The sequence below is a fragment of the Enhydra lutris genome, unplaced genomic scaffold (assembly GCF_002288905.1).
Source record: "Enhydra lutris kenyoni isolate GAN:26980312 unplaced genomic scaffold, ASM228890v2 scaffoldscaffold38, whole genome shotgun sequence".
Taxonomy (NCBI): domain Eukaryota; kingdom Metazoa; phylum Chordata; class Mammalia; order Carnivora; family Mustelidae; genus Enhydra; species Enhydra lutris.
Genome location: NW_019154122.1, coordinates 7,579,693 through 7,598,601, shown reverse-complemented (window position 1 = coordinate 7,598,601; position 18,909 = coordinate 7,579,693).

Sequence of the window (18,909 nt, the reverse complement as noted above, 5' to 3'; positions counted from 1 at the left end):
TGGTTAATTGAATGTTCTGGGACATGGAAACGTTCCCAGAAATCCTTTTTGTTCCTGTTGTGGCCATTGAAAACCATTTACTCATCTACTTAGCAAATATTTGTCTCGTGCCTGTGCTCTACCAGGCTCTGTCCCAGGCTGTGGGGAGGCACTGTGGATGAGACAGCAGAGTCCCAGACCGCAAGGACTCACAGTCCAGGAGGAGATGTGCACAAAGGCAGTGGACCCTTAAACACCTCAGGGTTTCGGGGCACTGACCCCCTTCACAGTAGAAAATCCACATACAACTTAAAAAAAAATTAACATAATGTATTATTTGTTTCAGGGGTTCAGGTCTGTGATTCATCAGTCTTACACAATTCACAGCACTCACTATAGTACACACCCTCCCCAGTGTCCATCACCCAGCCACCCCAACAACTTTTTATTTTATTTTAATTTATTTTATTTTATTTGTTTTTAAAAATTATTTTTATGAACATATAATTTATTATTTGCCCCAGGGGTACAGGTCTGTGAATCGTCAGGCTTACACACTTCACAGCACTCACCATAGCACATTCCCTCCCCAATGTCCATAACACAACCACCCTCTCGCTACCTCCCCACCCCCCAGTAACCCTCAGTTTGTTTTGTGAGATTAAGAGTCTCTCATGGTTTATCTCCCTCCCGATCCCATCTTGTTTCATTTTTTCCTTCCCTATCCCCGACAACCCTCCTGCCCTGCCTCTCAGATTCCTCATATCAGGGAGAGCAGATGATAATTATCTTTCTCTGATTGACTTATTGCACTCAGCATAATACCCTCTAGTTCCATCCACATCGTTGCAAATGGCAAGATTTCATTTCTTTTGATGGCTGCATAGTATTCCGTTGTATATATATACCATATCTTCTTTATCCATTCATCTGTTGATGGACATCTGGGCTCTTTCCGTAGTTTGGCTATTGTGGGCCTTGCTGCTATAAACATTCAGGTGCATGTGTCCCTTCAGATCCCTACATTTGTATCTTTGGGGTAAATACCCAGTAGTGCGATTGCTGGGTCGTAGGGTAGCCCTATTTTCAACTTTTTGAGGAACCTCCATGCTGTTTTCCAGAGTGGTTGCACCAGCTTGCATTCCCACCAACAGTGTAGGAGGGTTCCCCTTTCTCTGCATCCTCGCCAGCATCTGTCATTTCCTGACTTGTTAATTTTAGCCATTCTGACTGGTGTGAGGTGGTATCTCATTGTGGTTTTGATTTGTATTTCCCTGATGCCAAGTGATGTGGAGCACTTTTTCATGTGTCTGTTGGCCATCTGGATGTCTTCTTTGCAGAAATGTCTGCTCATGTCTTCTGCCCATTTCTTGATTGGATTATTTGTTCTTTGGGTGTTGAGTTTGATAAGTTCTTTATAGATTTTGGATACTAGCCCTTTATCTAATATGTCATTTACAAATATCTTCTTCCATTCTGTCAATTGTCTTTTGGTTTTGTGACTGTTTCCTTTGCTGTGCAAAAGCTTTTGATCTCTCTCTCTTTTTTAAAGGTTTTATTTATTTATTTGACACACAGAGAGAGAGAGAGATATCACAAGTAGGCAGAGAGGCAGGCAGAGAGAGGAAGGAGGAAGCAGGCTCTCTGCTCTGCAGGGAGCCTGATGTGGGACTCGATTCCAGGACCCTGAGATTATGACCTGAGCTGAAGGCAGGGACTTAACCCACTGAGCCACCCAGGAGCCCCCCAAAGCTTTTGATCTTGATGAAGTCCCAATAGTTCGTTTTTGCCCTTGCTTCCCTTGCCTTTGGCGATGTTTCTAGGAAGAAGTTGCTGTGGCTGAGGTCGAAGAGGTTGCTGCCTGTGTTCTCCTCAAGGATTTTGATGGCTTCCTGTCTCACACTGAGATCTTTCATCCATTTTGAGTCTATTTTTGTGTTTCATTCTTTTACATGTGGCTGTCCAATTTTCTCAACACCATTTAACAACTTTAAAAAAAAAGATTTTATTTATTTGAGAGAGAGAGAGTGAGAGAGAGCATGAGCAGGGGGAGGGAGAGGGAGAAGCAGACTCCCCTGGGATCATGACGTGAGGTGAAGGCAGATGCTTAACCGACTGAGCCACGCAGGTGCCCCCCGCATACAACTTTTGGCTCCCTCAAATGTAACTGCTAACAGCCTATGGTTGACCAGAAGGAAGCCTTACCAATGACATGGACAGTCAATTAACATATTTGGTACACTATCCGGATTATATACTGTGTTCTTATAATTACATAGGCTAGAGAAAAGAAAATGTTATTGGGAAAACCAAAAGAAAGAGAAAATACACTTTTACTGAAAAAAATCCATGTATAAGTAAACCCACCCGGTTCAAACCTGTCTTTTTCCAAGGTCAACTGTACACCATACCACATGGTAGGAAGGATGCCCTGAGGACTGGTGGGTGCTGTGGGAGGCCCTGGGGTCCAGTCTAGGGGCCCTAGAGAAGAGATCCTTCACCTTGAGAAGGTGTTAGCCATTGACAGCCTCAGAAAGCATTAGCCACTGTGTCTGGGGGGGGAAAGAGCAGTTGTGGCATTCCAGGCGGTGGGAATAGCATGGGCAAAGTAAAGCCCCACGGACATTGGGTTGTGTGTGTGGGGCTGAGACCGTGAAGCCAGGGAGGCAAGAGAGAAGGGGTCTGTGTGTCGAGACTAGAGATGGTGGAGAGAGCAGTGATGTAAAAAGGTGAGGGCTGAAAGCTCATTTACGCTGAGTGTGGGTTTCCTGATGTGATTCTCTCTCCTAAAAGTAGAACACAGAGGAAAGCCAAACGAAAACACGATTTCCCAGAGGATAGGCCTCCAAGCTAGAGAGGGTGCCACAGGGCAGGGAGGGAGGAGGGTGGCAATCGGAGAAACAGAGCTCCATGGAAGGGGCGATCACTCCTGGGGGCTTGCGGAGTGTGGTCCCCAGGGGGATGAGGGATCTTCGGGTCTGTTGAGAAGCCAACAATCTGGCTTTTTAAGGGGAATCTCCCAGTTGTTAAATGTTGTGGCCGATGAACAACAACAAAACCACTGCGGGCAAATCACACGCTTCTGCAGACTCTGTGTTTTCTTGAGCTGGGAGATTGCCAGCCTGGGTCCAGAAGGGTCTATCTGATGACGCTTTGAGAATGTCCACTTGAAGTCTCCTATGATTCTCTGACGTTGAGTGTGCCCCTCACATGTGCTGGGCTCCAGGGGTAGGATAGGGCCCTGTGGTATGGCCCCTGCCCTCAGGCCATTACGCTGAAGACAGTTCTAGTTAGCGTGTGTGTCCAGAGCTAATAAAACAACAGAAAGGGTGAGGGTGGAGGAGGTGGTTAGGCCCAGGGAGGAAATAAGACAGGCAAGGAGAGAGGTTGGAGCAGGTCTGAGAGGCTGCAAATGCAGGTCTAGGAACTTGTACTTGGCTCTGTCTGTGCCAGCAGGACCCAGGCGTCTAAATCCTGGCCCAAGGCTTAATGTTGTATCACTCACTGGACATCTGAAGATGTTCTAGCTGCTTTGCTGGTGGAGGGAAGGAAAAAAATCTTCCCCTATTCTTCCAGGTCTATACGTGGACTAAGAATTAAATTTATATGAGACAGATTAACAGAAGGAAAAAAACCCCAAAGTTTTATTTATTTATTTAAAAGATTATTTATTTGACAGACATAGATCACAAGTAGGCAGAGAGGCAGGCAGAGAGAGAGGAGGAAGCAGGATCCCTGCTGAGCAGAGAGCCTGATGCAGGGCTCTATCCCAGGACCCAAGACCATGACCTGTGCTGAAGGCAGAGGCTTAAGCCACTGAGGCACTCAGGTGCCCCTATTTATTTATTTTTTTAAAGTAAACTCTACACCCAACATGGAGCTCGAACTTAGGATCCTGACATCAAGAGTCACCTGCCCCACTGACTAAGCCAGTCAGGCGCCTCGGAACTAAATTTCATTACGTGCACACAGAAGCCTAATCGTGAAATTGAGACTTAAAGAAATACCCAGTGCAGGCACTTTTTATACTTTTTAGGTCAAGAAACAAACAAAAACACCCCAAAAACCAAAACCAAAACCAAAAAAACCCCAAACCCCAAAATCCTAAAACCAAAAAACTCTGTGAAGAATTGACAGGACAAAGAAAACTTAATTTGGGGGACTTCCATTAGTAAGGAATTCTAATCAGAAATTGGGCTGGGGTAATATGATTTAGTAAATAAAAATATAAATTGGAAAAAAAAATTAGTAACAAGCGTTGTTTGCCCAATCTTCTCACCTCTACATGTTGTATCTCTGGTGAGAGGGGTGTCTCTTTACCTCCTGGTACAGATGGGGTAGTAGCCTTGCCCGTGGGAGATTTATTTCCTGCTTTTAGGGGGACAGAGGGGGGCCTGAATGCCCTTCCTAAACGGATGGTCCCTTAAGTAACTTTATTTAAAATAACCAATATGCCTAAGCGGCACATTTTGGGTTGGCCTGCCCTTAGCCCCTACTCTGGCAATCCAGAAAACTTTCCTGTCTGTTGTCACGGGCCCTGTTTATTTACCCCTGCAGGGGAAGATTCAGCAGTGGGGAGGGCCTGTCCCTTTTGTTCACTGATGTCTCCTGCGTGCCTCGAATGATGTCTGGAACATAGCAAGTGCTCAACCAATACTTACCGGTTGCTTACTATGGGCCTAGTGTCATCCCAGGCCAGGGGCTTTGGACGCTCTATGAAGGACTCTTAGGACAGGCTCTAAGGAGCTTATGTCCTCGTGTGGAGAGGGACAATAAACAAGCAAACAAATGAACGAATAAGATGATTTCAGAGAGCGTGGTTTGTCTCACTGTACTGTGGGGCCCTGTTTATTTCTGTCTCCTCCAAGCCTCTGAGAGCCAGGGGGGCAGGGCTGGGGTCTGTCTGGTTCCTTGTTGCATTCCTAGCCCCTCAGGCTGGTGCCTGGCAAAGAGGGAGTAAAGAAGAAAAATGTTTTTGCTGGCTCTGTTGAATGAACCAACACAGGCTGACAAAGATTCCAATGTACATACACCTGTGCCCTTTGGAGGCTGCAGAACTCATTATTATCAACCCGGGAGTAATTGCTGATAAGCCCGAGTGTGAATTTTCGTGCAAACAGAGGGGCTGCAGGGCACTGTTTAATAACAACGGGGATAATCTTAATTAATGACCTGATAACTGTAATTCATTGCATCATATCCGGGGGCCCTCTTTGGGATGCTGGGAGGGAGTAACTAGGGTTTGGCCGCTTCGGGGGCTGGAAGGGAGGCGAGGGCTAGGATCTCTGATCCACCACATCCTTGCTTGGCGAGCTTTGGCCGGTTGCTCACAGCTCTGAGCCTCAGTGTTCTCATCAGGAAGGTGGGGCTAATCGGCGGGGTTGTTGCCCTTCAGGAGCCTGATCTCAAAGTACCCCCGCGCCCCCCGCAGCGCCCCCAAAGGCTGCGGTCACCCGAACCCGGGTGGGGGCGCACAGCTCCCCCTCCCGCTATGGGAATCTCTCCCCCTCCCCGGGAAGCCCTGGCAAACTCCTGGAAGTGAGGGAGGAGCAGAAGCGGCCGCCGTGTGCGCGGGACCTTCCCGCGGGAGACCGGGCGGCGGGACGGCGCGGGGCGCGGGCGGGAGCCGACGCGGGCTGTGAAGGAGCCGGGGGCGGAGGCGGGGCGCTGCCCCGCCCCCGCCCCCGCGGGCCTCGGTTTCCCCACCTGCGCAGCTAGCGGCCGGCCGGGCGGGGCTCCCCGCGCGGGCCCGGCCGCCAGGGGTTAAACGGTGACTTCAGCCGCGGCGAGCGGGGACCGGGCGGGCGGGGGCGGCGCCGCGTCGCGCCGTGCGCGGCGGCGGGACCAGGCCGCTCGGAGGCGGCCGGCGCACTCCCGGGCCGGGCCGCGACCTCGCGGGAGGCGCGCGCGCGGCGGCGGCGGCGGCGGCTGGGGTGGGGCTGGGGCCGCCCGGCCCTGGGCGCCCGGGGCCGCCGGGGCAGCTGACGCGCGGAGCGGCCGCCGGCGCTTTGTGAGCGGCGCGGACAACAAAGGCGCGGCCGGGCGGCGGGAGCCGGTGAGTGCGGCCGGCCGGGCGCGGGGAGCCGGGCGGGGGGTGGGGGCACTGCGCGAGGCGGCCATGGGGGCCGCGAGCGGGCGTCGCCGAGACCCCGGGGTCCCCACCGCCCCGCGTCGGCGGGAGATGGGGGGCCCTCGGCGCGTCCCTGCTGGCTGGTGGAGGGTCTCTGGGCTCCCCCGTGCTCCGGGGTCCCGGGTGTGCTTCTGGGTGTGCGAGTCCCGAACCCCGGGCCTTCCCCATGGCCCTGGTGTGAATGTGTGTCCCCAGGAGCGGCGTCTTCTGTGTCCCTTCGTCCCGGATCCTGCGTGGCGTGGTTATGTCCCTGGGTGTGTGAGAGGCCCCGAACCTGGGTCTTCTGTCGGTGTGTGTCTCTCCTTGTGTCATTTGAGTTGTGTGAGTGTGTGTACGTTTTGCGTGTGTGTGTGTGTGTGTGTGTGTGTGTGTGTGTGCTCCTTCCCCCACCCCAGTCTCTGTGTCCCTTGGGTGCCCCATCCCTCAGCATGACTCCTGACTGCTCTTTGTGCATCAGTGTGTGTGTGCTCGAGAGAGGGAGAGAGAGAGACAGAGACCCGGCGCCTTGCTGTCCAGGCCATTCACCAGGCCTTCAGGTCCTGCTGCCAGTGTGGTCCGCCTCTCCCTGTGCTGACCTTGGGGTCCCCTGGAGTACATGGAGTCGGGGGATGCTCCCGTCACCTCTGTTCCGGGCTGGCCTCTCCGGCCCTGAACCCTTGCCCAGAGGTAGAACAGGGTCAGCCTCACAAATGAGGGAGTGTGGGAGGAGAGGGTGCCCCGGTCAGCTGGAAGGCCATGGCTGCAGAATGAGGTCAGGCCTGGACACTCCTTGAGGCAGGGGAGTGTGTCTGGGGTGGGCGCCCTGCTGAGAATGAAGACTAGCTTCCAAGCCTCCAGGGGTGGTGTCTGAGGGGGAGCCCCAGGCCTGATGTAGGAAGAGTGTGGGGCTGGTACTTCCTCTTTCTCCCAGGGTGGGGGGGTTGTCCTGGGGCAGGGGTCAGGAATCTCCTTTTCACTTCAATAACCTGAGGACCCCGTCTCGGGCCACAGGAGGGAGGTGGTGGGGGGTGGGCTGTACTTTCCATTGGCTCTGGAGTGGAGACATCATCTCAGAGTCCTTGGCCTTCCCCAGGGACTCAAGTGGGGGAAGGCATGGCCTGCCTGCCTGGAGCCCCATCTGTTCTCCGCGGATGCTGGGGAGAGAGGACAGGCTGTGTAGCCTCATTTAATTGCTCAGCCCTTCCCTGCAGGCCCCACCCGAATGGCCACCAGCTGCAGCGTCCATCCATCCAGGCGCCCCAGCACAGCCTCCCCTCCGACCCCGTGTCCCGGCCTCAGGCATAGACTAGAAAGGAGGGCACAGTCTGGACATCTCCAGGCTCCCTGGGACTGTGGGTTGGGGGCTATCCTTCTCCTTCCTCAGGGTCTCAGAGTGGCTTGTGAGGCTCTGCTTTGTATCTGTGTCTCTCGCTCTGTTCCACTGAGCTCACCTTCCCGGGGTCCCCTGCCCTTTCCTCTTCTGCCAGAGAACCTTCCCCGTGCTCGTCCCTCTCTCCACTAAGTTGGCCCCATCCTTCACCCAGGAGGCTCTTCTCTGGTCGGCCAGGTTGGCTCAAGAATTCTTGTTCATGGGGCGCCTGGCTGGCTCAGTCGGTAAAGCACGTGACTCTTGATTTCAGGGTTGTGAGTTTGAGCCCCACATGGGGCATGGAGCCTACTTAAAAAAAAGAAAAAGAATTCTCAATCAAGATGCTCTTAAAGCCCTCATTCTAGTGGGGGTGGCTTGTTTATATCCCCCAGAGGATGGTAAGCCTTTGGGAGCAGGGCCCATGTCTGTCCTTGATCACCAGCCTAGAACAGTGCCTGACACATAGTAGGTACTCAATAAATAGTCACTAATTGAGTGGCTATGGGTGACCAATGGCTCCTAAATCGTGCTGTTTCGGGTTTCTCTTTGGGGGAGACTAGGGAGGAGGGAAAGCTAGTGAACTCCTTGGGGCTGAGGTTCCAGGTTAGTGTAAAGGGAAGGAGGCCTACTGTATATTAGATAAACTCTAGATTAATTAGCAGATATTTTATATTTGGTAAGCACCAGGTGCTGGGCTAGCTCCTTCGCCAATGCAGTCTCTTAAAACAGGAGCGTAGCAGAATATAATCTTCTTAGATCAAGTTTGAAAAGATAAAGTAGGTCAGAGTATATACATGTATAATATAAACACATGTCCTAAGAAATATATATATAAATATGTAAACATATAAATATTTAAATAAGTATAAATATATTAATATTTATATAAAAATATATTAATATATAGTATGTATAAATCTATAAACTAATATTAAATATATAAAAATATGTATGTATATAAAATAATGGTATACTGTTCTTTCACATCTACTATCTCTCTGTTTGAATGGCAGCGCTGATAATTAGGTAGGGAAGAAGGGTTTGTACCCATTTTACAGATGAAGAGGTGAAACATAACACTTAAGTGACTGCCCGAGGTCACAGTTAGTTCCTGGAGCACTCAAGCCTCAGTCTTCCCGAATGCCTAGCCCTCCTTTCTTCTGCGAGCTTACCTTCAGGGCCTTTGTATTCTTGTCACCTGCTTCACAGGGGTGAGTGAGCCACTTTCCATACCCCTTGAAGGGGGGTAGGGGTGGGGTTGGGGGAGGGGGAGACACGATGCAGTGGGCCGGTGTTTTCTTTCCATCCCACTGTGCTTCCTGGGCCCCAGCTCAGCTTCTTTGCCTTGGTAGAGGGCATCAAAGCTGCCTTCCTTTGGGGTCCTATTTCCCAGAGTGACCTATCCTCGCAGAGACTGTGCAGGGCCCCAACCACGGATATCCTGGAGCCAGTTCATACTGAAGCACGAGAGCTGATTGCTCAATTTTAGGAATTTTTATGAGCTGGCCGTTAAACAGCCAGTATAAAAATTTGTACTATATAAGCTTATAATTAAAGAAATTATGCTAAGAACAAGGGTAATCTATACTCAAAATATAGTATTTTCTAGTTATTTCACTGTATTTTACTATTGCCTATGTTTTTGTGGTTTAGATGCATATACATTATATGCAGGTATATACATCTGTATGTGTACACATGTATATGTGCGCAGATTTGCGTGTATATGTATAGACTGTGCACACAGCTGTGCTCTTGCATGTCTTCAGCTCTGTGTTTACTGATATCACCTGAGTAGCTTGAAACTGGCCACAGGAAGAGGATTTACACCACAGAAATTGGTATACTGCAAGTCAGAGATATTTTCCCCGGACGAGAGCTAATTGTTAATTCTTTTTTTTTATTGTTTAAAAAATTTTTTATTATTATTGTTTTTTAATTTATTTGACAGAGATCACAAGTAAGCAGAGAGGCAGGCAGAGAGAGAGGGGGAAGCAGGCTCCCTGCAGAGCAGAGAGCCCAATGCCGGGCTCGATCCCAATGCCTGGGACCATGACCTGAGCCAAAGGCAGAGGCTTTAACCCACTGAGCCACCCAGGCATCCCCTTCTTTTGTTTTTTGTTTTTATTTATTTATTTATTTATTTATTTGACAGAGATCACAAGTAGGCAGAGAGATTGGCAGAGACAGAGGGGGAAGCAGGCTCCCTGCTGAGCAGAGAGCCCGATGTGGGGCTCTATCCCAGGACTCTGAGACCATGACCCGAGCCAAAGGCAGTGGCTTAACCCACTGAGCCACCCAGGCACCCCTCCTTCTTTTGTTTTTTTAAAAGATTTCATTTATTTATTTGACAGAGAGAGACAGCGAGAGAGGGAACACAAGCAGGATGAGTGGGAGAGGGAGAAGCAGGCCTCCTGCTGAGCAGGGAGCATGATGTGGGGCTGGATCCCAGGACCCTGGGATCATGACCTGAGCCTAAGGCAGACGCTTAATGACTGACAGCACCCCCACACCCCACCCCCCGCAACTGTTAAATATTTACCAGTGTACCAAGGGGATCCAGCAGTGAGTGACTTGGGCACAGCCCTTGCCTGAGGCTCGCATTCTGGTGTGACCCCTCCTTAGGGCTAGTTTAGGGTCCTCACGGGTACAAAATGAGAGGGGCAGCCACTGGGCTGGCCTCCTGTGGTTGTAGGGGTCACAAATCGCTCTCAAACGAACTCTACACTCCAGAAAACGAGTTGTTATATTACAGTGTGTCCAGCGGGGGTCAGGGGGGATGGGATGAGGATAAGGCTCAGTTAATTGGGGGTCCGGCTTTGCCATTAATTGAATAACCACACTCAAGGAGACCCAGACATTTGGGAGGCAAAGTAGCAGTGGTGCCCGAGGACCATGGACAAATCAAACACTCAGGGGTGGTGAAGATGTGATGTCCAGGACACACACTAGGGTGACTAGAGCTGTTTGGGCCTAGCTTAGACAATAGCAGGCGTGACCCATCCCTGTGGGTTCAGGGACAGTGTGAGAGGCAGAGTCAGACTCTTGGAAGGACAGGGTTATGAGAGCTCTGGATGGGAGATGGACATGGGCACACTTACCTGCCATGAAGGCATGAGCCGTGAATAGAGGGAGAATGGGGTGGGGAGAGGGGAAGGATCTGGATAGAAGGAACAGCATGTGCAAAGGCTCAGAGATATAGCTACTGGGAGATCAGCTAGGCTCTGGTGTCAGGTGAGCCCGAAGTCTGCAGGGCTGTGGCAGAGCATGTGGCAGGGCTGTGGTGAAGCCTGAGGTCAGAGGGCAACACGTCCTCTGGGAACCGGCAAAGGGACCCTGCCAAGGCAGGCCTGCCAGGGGCATCGTACTCTGTGGATCTCCAACCCCTGCAAAGCTTTAAAGTCTCTCAGTAGCTTCTTGGGGTGCCTCAGTGGCTCAGCGGGTTAAGCCTCTGCGTTTGGCTCAGGTCATGATCTCAGGGTCCTGGGATCGAGCCCTGAATCAGGCTCTCTGCTCTGCGGGGAGCCTGCTTCCCTCTCTCTCTGCCTGCCTCTCTGCCTATTTGTGATCCATGTCTGTCAAATAAATAAATAAATAAAAAATCTTAAAAAAAAAAAAAAAGTTTCTCAGTAGCTTCTTCTTATCCACGAAGCTTGCTGCTGCCCCTGCCTGGTATCTGTGGCTTGTGGAGCCTTTGGAAAGATTTTCATTTTGATATCAGGCCAGATAAAGGAGAATCAAGAAGGTGAGTCTGCTGCCCTCCCCCCAGCTTCGATAATACCAGAAAAGCCAAAGATGAAAGTGACTGATCTTTAGGTTACCCGGTATTTCTTGTTGCTTCTGCTGCTTCTACCCTTGAGATAGGCATTGACTGAGAGCGTGTTTGTTCAAGCACAACCCCTGTTTATGCCTATACGTGCCAGGTGTGTTCATTCATGTATCTGTTCTTTAATCCCCATACCGATCCCACACTTGGGTACCGTGAGCCCACCTTACAGATGGGGAAACTGAATCTTAGGTTGCTTGACTTTCCCAAGGACACAGTGTAAGCGGCAGGATTGGAGCCGGGTCAGGCCCTGAGATCCCTCTACGATGGATTTCCTCCTCTATGCTGTTTTCTTCTTCCTTCTGAGGAGAGCAGGGAGAGAATGCGCCGCAGGTCTGCGATCCCAGCACCACACTTTACTAGACTTTATTTGAAGTTACTGTGTGTTTTTTAACCCATGTAGCTGGGTTCATCACCCTGTGGCATCGGGTCAGGGCTTAGAGTAGACCCATCGGCCCAGATGGGCGCCCTGGGCCTGATGTCAGGAAGGAGCTAATGGTAAAGGCTTACATTTACGGAGAGAGCTCCTAGGTACAGGCAGGCAGGCCTGTGGCTCACGGGAGCTTGTCTGGTCCTCAGCCAGGCTGCAGGTTGGGTTGTAACATCTCCATTTTGCTCCCAGGGAGGCGGAGGCCTAGGGCCAGGCAGCTGTGAGGGGTGGAAGCAGCCAGAGTTCACCTCGTTCTCTCCAGCCCAGAGCGCCAGCTCTCACCCGTGCGTCCGTTGTCCGGGGCCTGGCCTGGCCGTGCCTTTGACATGTGGTGCCCACATGCTGTGGGAAATAGGGCAGCCGAGCTGACCACTTGGCCAGAAGCATGGGCTGTTCCTACCTCTAGGTGAGAGCCTGGTGCTGAGCCCCTGCCGGGGGATTTATCTTCCTATGGACCTTTCCGTCGAGTGGGTGGTCTTGACCGAGCCCCACCTTCCACTTCTTTGCAGGTAGACCCCCGAGTCCGGGGCAGAGCAGGTGGTTGGGGGAGCTCGCCCCGGGACGGTGTGGAGGACCCTGGGTGAGGTGGCCTTTCTGGCTCTGGCTCCCTCCTCCTCCTGGAGAGCCTGGCCTCCCCGTGGAACTCCCCCTTCTAGCGGCTGCCTGATTGGTATGCGCCCCTGAACTCCAGCCATTAGCACACAAGGCGGGGACCAGCTCCCAATACTTCCCTCTCTTCATTGTTTGAAGTGGGCAGACTTGGAAGGAGCTTTAAAAATGCGGGCTTTTTATTCAATTTCCCTAGAAAAACAATGATTTAAATTAAATAGACGAGTAACAGTCTCTGGAAATGGAAGAAAAATATTCCTGATCCCAGACATTACCCAGAGCCTTTGAGTGTCTTTTAAAGTATGGGTTTGTTTTACTTGAAATTATGCATATATTGCGTGACCAGTGAGGAGAGCTTGGAAAATACAGAAGAAAATTAAGCTTGCCCTTTCTTCCGCCACCCGCAGACAGCCCCTCTCAACACTGTGGTGCACGCGGTTCATTTTTCCCGTGACTGCTTTGCTTGTTTGGTGGGCCCCGGGTTTTACAAGGTCAGGCCTGTGCTGGGCATCAGGGATAGATGGAGATGTGGCCCCTGCTGTACCTCTTCCCACGCCAGACCTTGGGCAACCCACTTGGCCCCTCTTTGTTCCGACTTGCTCATCTGCAAGATGGGGGTGACCTGGCAGATGTGTCCCAGGGTGGGTGGACGTAGCAAGGGTGCAGGCAGCCTGCCCAGGACAGCCCCTGGCCCCACAAAGAGCTTAGCAGTGCTGGCTGCTGCTCTGGTGGGGACCAGGCAGTAGCCTGGCCCTTGTGGACCTTTCGAGGTGGGGAGGAGACAGATCCCAAACCAGTCAAACAAATGAATGAAATGACTGCATGTCATGGGATAAGTCCTACGAAGGGAGCAAGATGATGCGATGTGATGGGAGTAGAGTAACTGGGGTGTCGGGTTGGTGGTGGAGGTGGTGTGCGTGGGGGAGGTGGTGTGCAGAATTTGTTAGCTGGAGGTGGTCCCGGGGTGCTTCTCTGAAGAGACACACTTAAGCTGAGACTGAATGACAAAGCACTGAGGGGAAAGAATTCTAGGCAGGGGTATGGCAAATGCAAAGGCCCTGCGGCCAGGATGGCCCGTTTAAGCAGCAGAAATCCCAGAGCCTGCAGTGGGCAAGGGAATGAAGGCGGTGTTAAGAAGGCAAGCAGGTAGGATGGTTAATCTAGATGCCACGGGAAGCGGTTGGAAGTTTGTGTTCCTCATTTCACATAGAGACCTTTATTAAGGAGATACAAATCCAAGATTCCAGCTGTTAATAACTCTCTTAGGAAATTTACCTTTTCCCACATAACTTATTCAAAAATAATTTACTGGGTGCCTATTCCATGGAAGCACTTGAGTATTTGCCGTGGGCTGAGGGACAGTCACAAAGCTCAGAGAGAGGAAGCCTGGCCCGCAGGTAGCCCGCAGTGCACGCATGCCATCTGGCTGACCCAGCATGACCCACTGGACCCTTGTAGACCCTGATTTGGGTGGGGTGCTCTGGCTGCAGGGAGGAGAACTAGACGCATGGGCTGGGGTGGGCTGGGCCCAGAGGAAGGTTGAGGGGTGTTCGGAGTTGGAGAACGGTGGCTGGATTTGGATGATCAGAGAGAGCTTGGCTGGAATTCCCGGTAGGTGGTTCACAGCAGGTGAAGGAATAAGAGGAATGGAGTATGTTCAGAATCTTCTTATGAGTGTGTGGGTGGGTGGTGGTGTCGGGAAGTAAGACAGTTAAGATAGGATGGGGAGCATGGGATTTTGAGAGTGAAAGACTCCAGTCAAGGACAGGTTCATGTGAAGAGACTGCTTAGAAGTTTGAGTGGGGGGCCCCTGGGCTGAGATTTGGGCTGGGGCACCATTAGCACGTAGTGGGGGCAAGTGGGAGCACCCAGAGGGAAAGTGTGTGGAGAGGTCTGGTCATATGTAGGGAGGGGAGCTGGGAGGAGAGCTGACAAGGGGAGCTGGGAGGAGAAGGGAGAGTGGGGTGTCTGGGAAGCAGATATGGGAGACCATCTTGGAAAAGGGCTCTTGGTCAACAGGGCTGCTGGTCACTGAGAATCCACGAGAGATGAGACAGAAAGTGGCCACTGGCTTTGGCCACATGGAGGCAGCTCAGGCCTTCTGTAAGAGCGGTTTTGGGGGAGTAACAGGGCGGGAATCCCAAGTGGCAGTGGCCCGAGGGCACAGAAGACAAGGAAGATGAGCACGCGTATGTATTGATGGAAAGATGGGACAGTGCCTAACCCAGGCCTGGGGGCTCCAAGGGGTGTCCCAGGGAAGTGTCTGAGCCATGCGGCCAAGATGCATTTTGGGGAGGCTTCTGGGCATGAACAAAGGCTGGGGATGAGCGTTTAGTAGGGCCCTGTCCTGCCAGGGAGGGGCCTCTGGAAGTCACAGCTGGGTTGCTCTGTGTCTCTCACTAGGCCTTTGCCCTTTATCTTGAGCGCTGTAGGGGGCCAGTCAAGTGTTTCAGGCTAGGGAGGGACAGGACCAGAACTTTCTGTTCTGGGTGGAGCCTGGGTTGGAAGGGACGAGAGACATCAGGGAGACCTTTAGAAGCTGTCACAGGCTCTGTGAGTCCTAGATCATTCTGTGAACCCTGGTGTTTCTTTTTTTTCTTTCTTTCCTTTTTTTTTTTTTTTTAAAGATTTGATTTTTAAGTAATCTCTGCACCTGATATGGAACTTAAACTCATGACCCCGAGATCAAGAGTTTCATGCAGGAGGAGACAGAAAGTGGCCACTGGCTTTTGCCTAAACTCATGACTCGGAGATCGAGAGCCAGCCAGGTGCCCCAACCCTGCTGCTGCTTTAGTGCTTCCCAAACTCTGCTCATCTCTCCTTTCTACAAAGATTCCTGAGGCTCAGAGAGGTTAAGCAACTTGCCTGAGGTCACACAGCATAACAGGGCATCTGGACTGGGGGACTGGTCCCCTGAGTGAAACAACCAGAGTCTCCAGGGTGGAAGCAGGTGGTGAGTAACCCCTGGGAGGGCCTCACTGGGGCTCCGGTTATAGGTCACCATCTACATTTCCCCTTGTGCCTGTGGATGTTGTCCTCTTGCGGTCTCCGGGAAGGAGGAGCTGGGCCGTTGCTGGGGACGGGGAGTTGGCCTTGGGAGCCAGAGCCCCATGGGCTGTTTGAGCAGTTTCCTGGGGGCTGGTTTCTTCCCCAGTAAGTGATTGGAAAACGCTCTGGGGCTGGGCCAGGTCACGTGGGGTCAGTGACGGAGGTGGTCTCCCTGCTGGCAGGGCAGAGGCCTCATCGTTGGTGGGCACCAGGAGCGATGGGGAGCCATTAGCAGAGCCCTGCCCCTTGTGAGCCCCAACACTCTGGGCAGGTGTCTGGCTTCCCTGGGGTCTTGGTTACCTCAGCCATGAGGCAGGGATGGTATTAAATGTGACTGTGAAGGGCCAAAACAATAACCAGTGTTTGCCGAGGCCCCAGAGTATGCTGGGCACCACGTATTAACCTTTCAGTTCTTTGTGGCAGTCTTGTGAGGTGTGCATAGTTCTTAGCTTCATCTTATAGATGAAGCGGCTGAGGAACAGAGAGGGCAAGCAATTTGCCCCAAACCACACAGCTAGCAAATGGCAGAACTTGAACCCCGATCCACCTGACTCCTGAGCCGTCCCTGGAAACCCCTCCTGTCCCTGTCAGACTCTGTTCAGCCGAGCCCTTCCTTGGCACATCACCTGAGAGAATCTTTTGGGGGCTTCCGCATTCTGTCCATCCCACTCTGGGGCGCCCAATCTAGTCTGATCCCTTGTTTCATCATGAAGCCTTGGAGCTCCAGTGGCTGAAGCACCTTGTTCACCACGTCACAGCTACTTGTGGCAGACTTGGGATGAGAACCCCAGCATCCCGGACCCCTTAGCCTGCCACTCTTTTTACTACCCCAGGGCCTGACGAAGATCACCCGGCCGGGAGCCGGGCATCTACCTCTTCCTCAAACCAGCCAGGAGAGCTTGGGCAACATTTCACCCCATCCCTGACTTCTCCCCGAGCCTTGATTTCCTCTTCTGCTAAATGGGCAGGTTGAGAACCTGGAGTCTCTACCGATTCTCATAATCCATGAGTCTAAGATCTCAGGTTTCTAGGAATCCGTGAGTCAGACATTTGCCACTTTTTCTACTTCCTGTCTGTTGCCCAGGGAACCAGGGGAGATTAAATTGAAGAAACAACTCAGAGAGCCCGATCGAGAGCCGCTTATGATCCATGTGTTGATGGAGCACTGGTGTGTGCCCAACAGGGAGGCAGATACCATTGGCTGTGCTGCAGCAGCGAGGTGCAGAGAGGTGGCGAAATTTCTAGAGGGTCCAGGGACAGATTTTCCTGTGTATGAGGCGGTGCTGAGGGTATGTGTGTGGGGTACTTCCTCCTCCATGTGCTCTCACGTGGAGCTCTCTGCAAAACCATCTCTCTGGGGCTCCAGATGGGAAAATCCACCCCATCCATCCATGCTTGAGAAATGGCTGTGAGGGGCCCACCTGGAAATGCAAAATGGCTGTGGAGACCCTTGAAGGGACAGTGGCAGGGAGAGCAAAGAGTGCTTCGTCCACCATTGGTCAGAGCTCAGCCCTGCCTGGCAGCACGCCCGGAGAGCGGCCTCTGCTGTTTACACGGAAAGGGACTTGGGACCAGGGAGAGGTTGTGGCCAGTGGGGAGGGAAATAGGAGCTGAGGTAGGACAACGAAGTCAGAGACTCATTTAGAGCTGGAAGGGCCTTCTGGGATCATGTAGTCCAGGCTCCTAATTTTGTGTTTGGAGACATCTTAGTCAGCAGACGGGCTGTGACTTGCCTCAGGTCTCACAGCCAATGGCAGCAGACCCAGGAACAGAAGAGGATTCGAGAAACTGGATCATTAACCCCAACTTCTGGCTGCTCTCGTGGTCATGACTTCCTGCCAGGTTCTGCCCACCCACTCTCCCTCCCATCAGAACAAACACAACAACACTAGTAATCATTGAAAAGGAATCATCTCGCTGAACACTGAGCATGTTGGTCTCTGGAGTGGACTTAGGGGGCGGGCTCTTTTGCTCAAGTCCTACTGCTCCTTTCTTCTGGCCCTGTGACATTGAGCAAGACATGATCCTCCTCTTCATTGACAACTTGCTTCATGTGTATCATGATTAAGCAGATTCTGAAATTACAGGACTTCTCAGTGCCTTTAAAATGTTGAGTATTGTTAATCTTCAGGAGGGAGGATTTCTACTCTTGTTTTTCCATAGTCTTGGACCACTGAACACTTTTTTTTTTTTTGTGAACCCCTATTAACATCTTTCCGGACATAGGTGTTCCCTTGAATATGCAGATTAAGAAACCTTGATGGTGGTTCATCAGGACTGTTTTAAACTTTTAAACTCAGACCCTGTGGACTAATAGTGGTGTTTTGGGATGACATCCCCACTGATCTGTGACAGCCAACTCTTCCGGAACCCACCCTGTCTCCCTGGGCTCCACAGAACCATTGCCCTCCGAGCATGAGTTACCTCATCACTGTTGGTGGTAGAAGCAGCAGGAGGTTTCCATGATTGGAGCCACCGTGTCTTCCTGGGGCAGAACAACGGGCTGAGATGTCCTGGGCCGGCAGCCTGTGCCCTGTGGAGGCTCTTCCCAGGGACCCTGGCTCACCTGGGAGCAGATACAGCGGATGCCAGGGAGGAGCAGAGCCCGCTCTGCAGACCAGGGCAGCCTGGGACCATGAGCCTGGGACACGGCCACCTGGCTTCTGTCCCGGCTCTGGCATTCACCTTTTATGACCTTAGGCAAGACACAGCCCTCTGTGGGCCTCAGTTTTCTCATCTGTAAGATGAGAGGCGGGGCTTAGTGATCTCTTGGTTCCTCTCAAGGCTGATGTTCTGAGAAATGGGCACATTTGGTACTTTCGGTCTCCTCCTGTAGCTTGTTGGGTTTCTCAGTGTCACTGAAGATGTTCTGTCTGAACTTGCCTTTCTCGGAAGGTGAGGTGTGTTTGTGGAGGTGCGCATCAGGTGATCTTAGCACCCTGGGGAACCCACGAGCCGGTGATTCTCATATAGCTGTGTACTGTAGGCTTTCCTGGACAGCCTGCTAAGAATGCGGATTCTTGGGCCTCACCCCAAGAGACTCTAAATTTGTAGTTTGGGCCAGACCTTAAAATCTACATTTTTAAAAAAATAAGGATTTAGTTATTTATTTTAGAGAGAGAGAGTGTGTGTATGTGAGCATGGTGGGGAGGGGCAGAGGAGGAGAGAGAATCTCAAGCAGACTCCATGCTGAGCGTGGGAGCCCCATGTGGGGCTTGATCTCACGACCCTGAGAACATGACCTGAGCTGAAACCAAGAGTCAGGTGCTCAACTGACTGTACCACCCAGGCGCCCCCAAATCTACATTTTTAAAAAAGCCTCCTCATTCAAGTGGTTCTCAATTCTGGAGTTCAAGGGCCACACTTTGAAAAAGGCTGTTAGGCGCTCTTTAAACCAAACAATGCTTGGAAGAATGGCCCGCTGGGGTTGGTAATGGCTTTGTCTGGTCCTGCACAGAGACATCCTCCTCTGCAGTCACAGCCTTCTTTAGCTGGTGACCTCTCTTCCCTGTAAACTAGGGTTTCCCAAACCTGGCTGG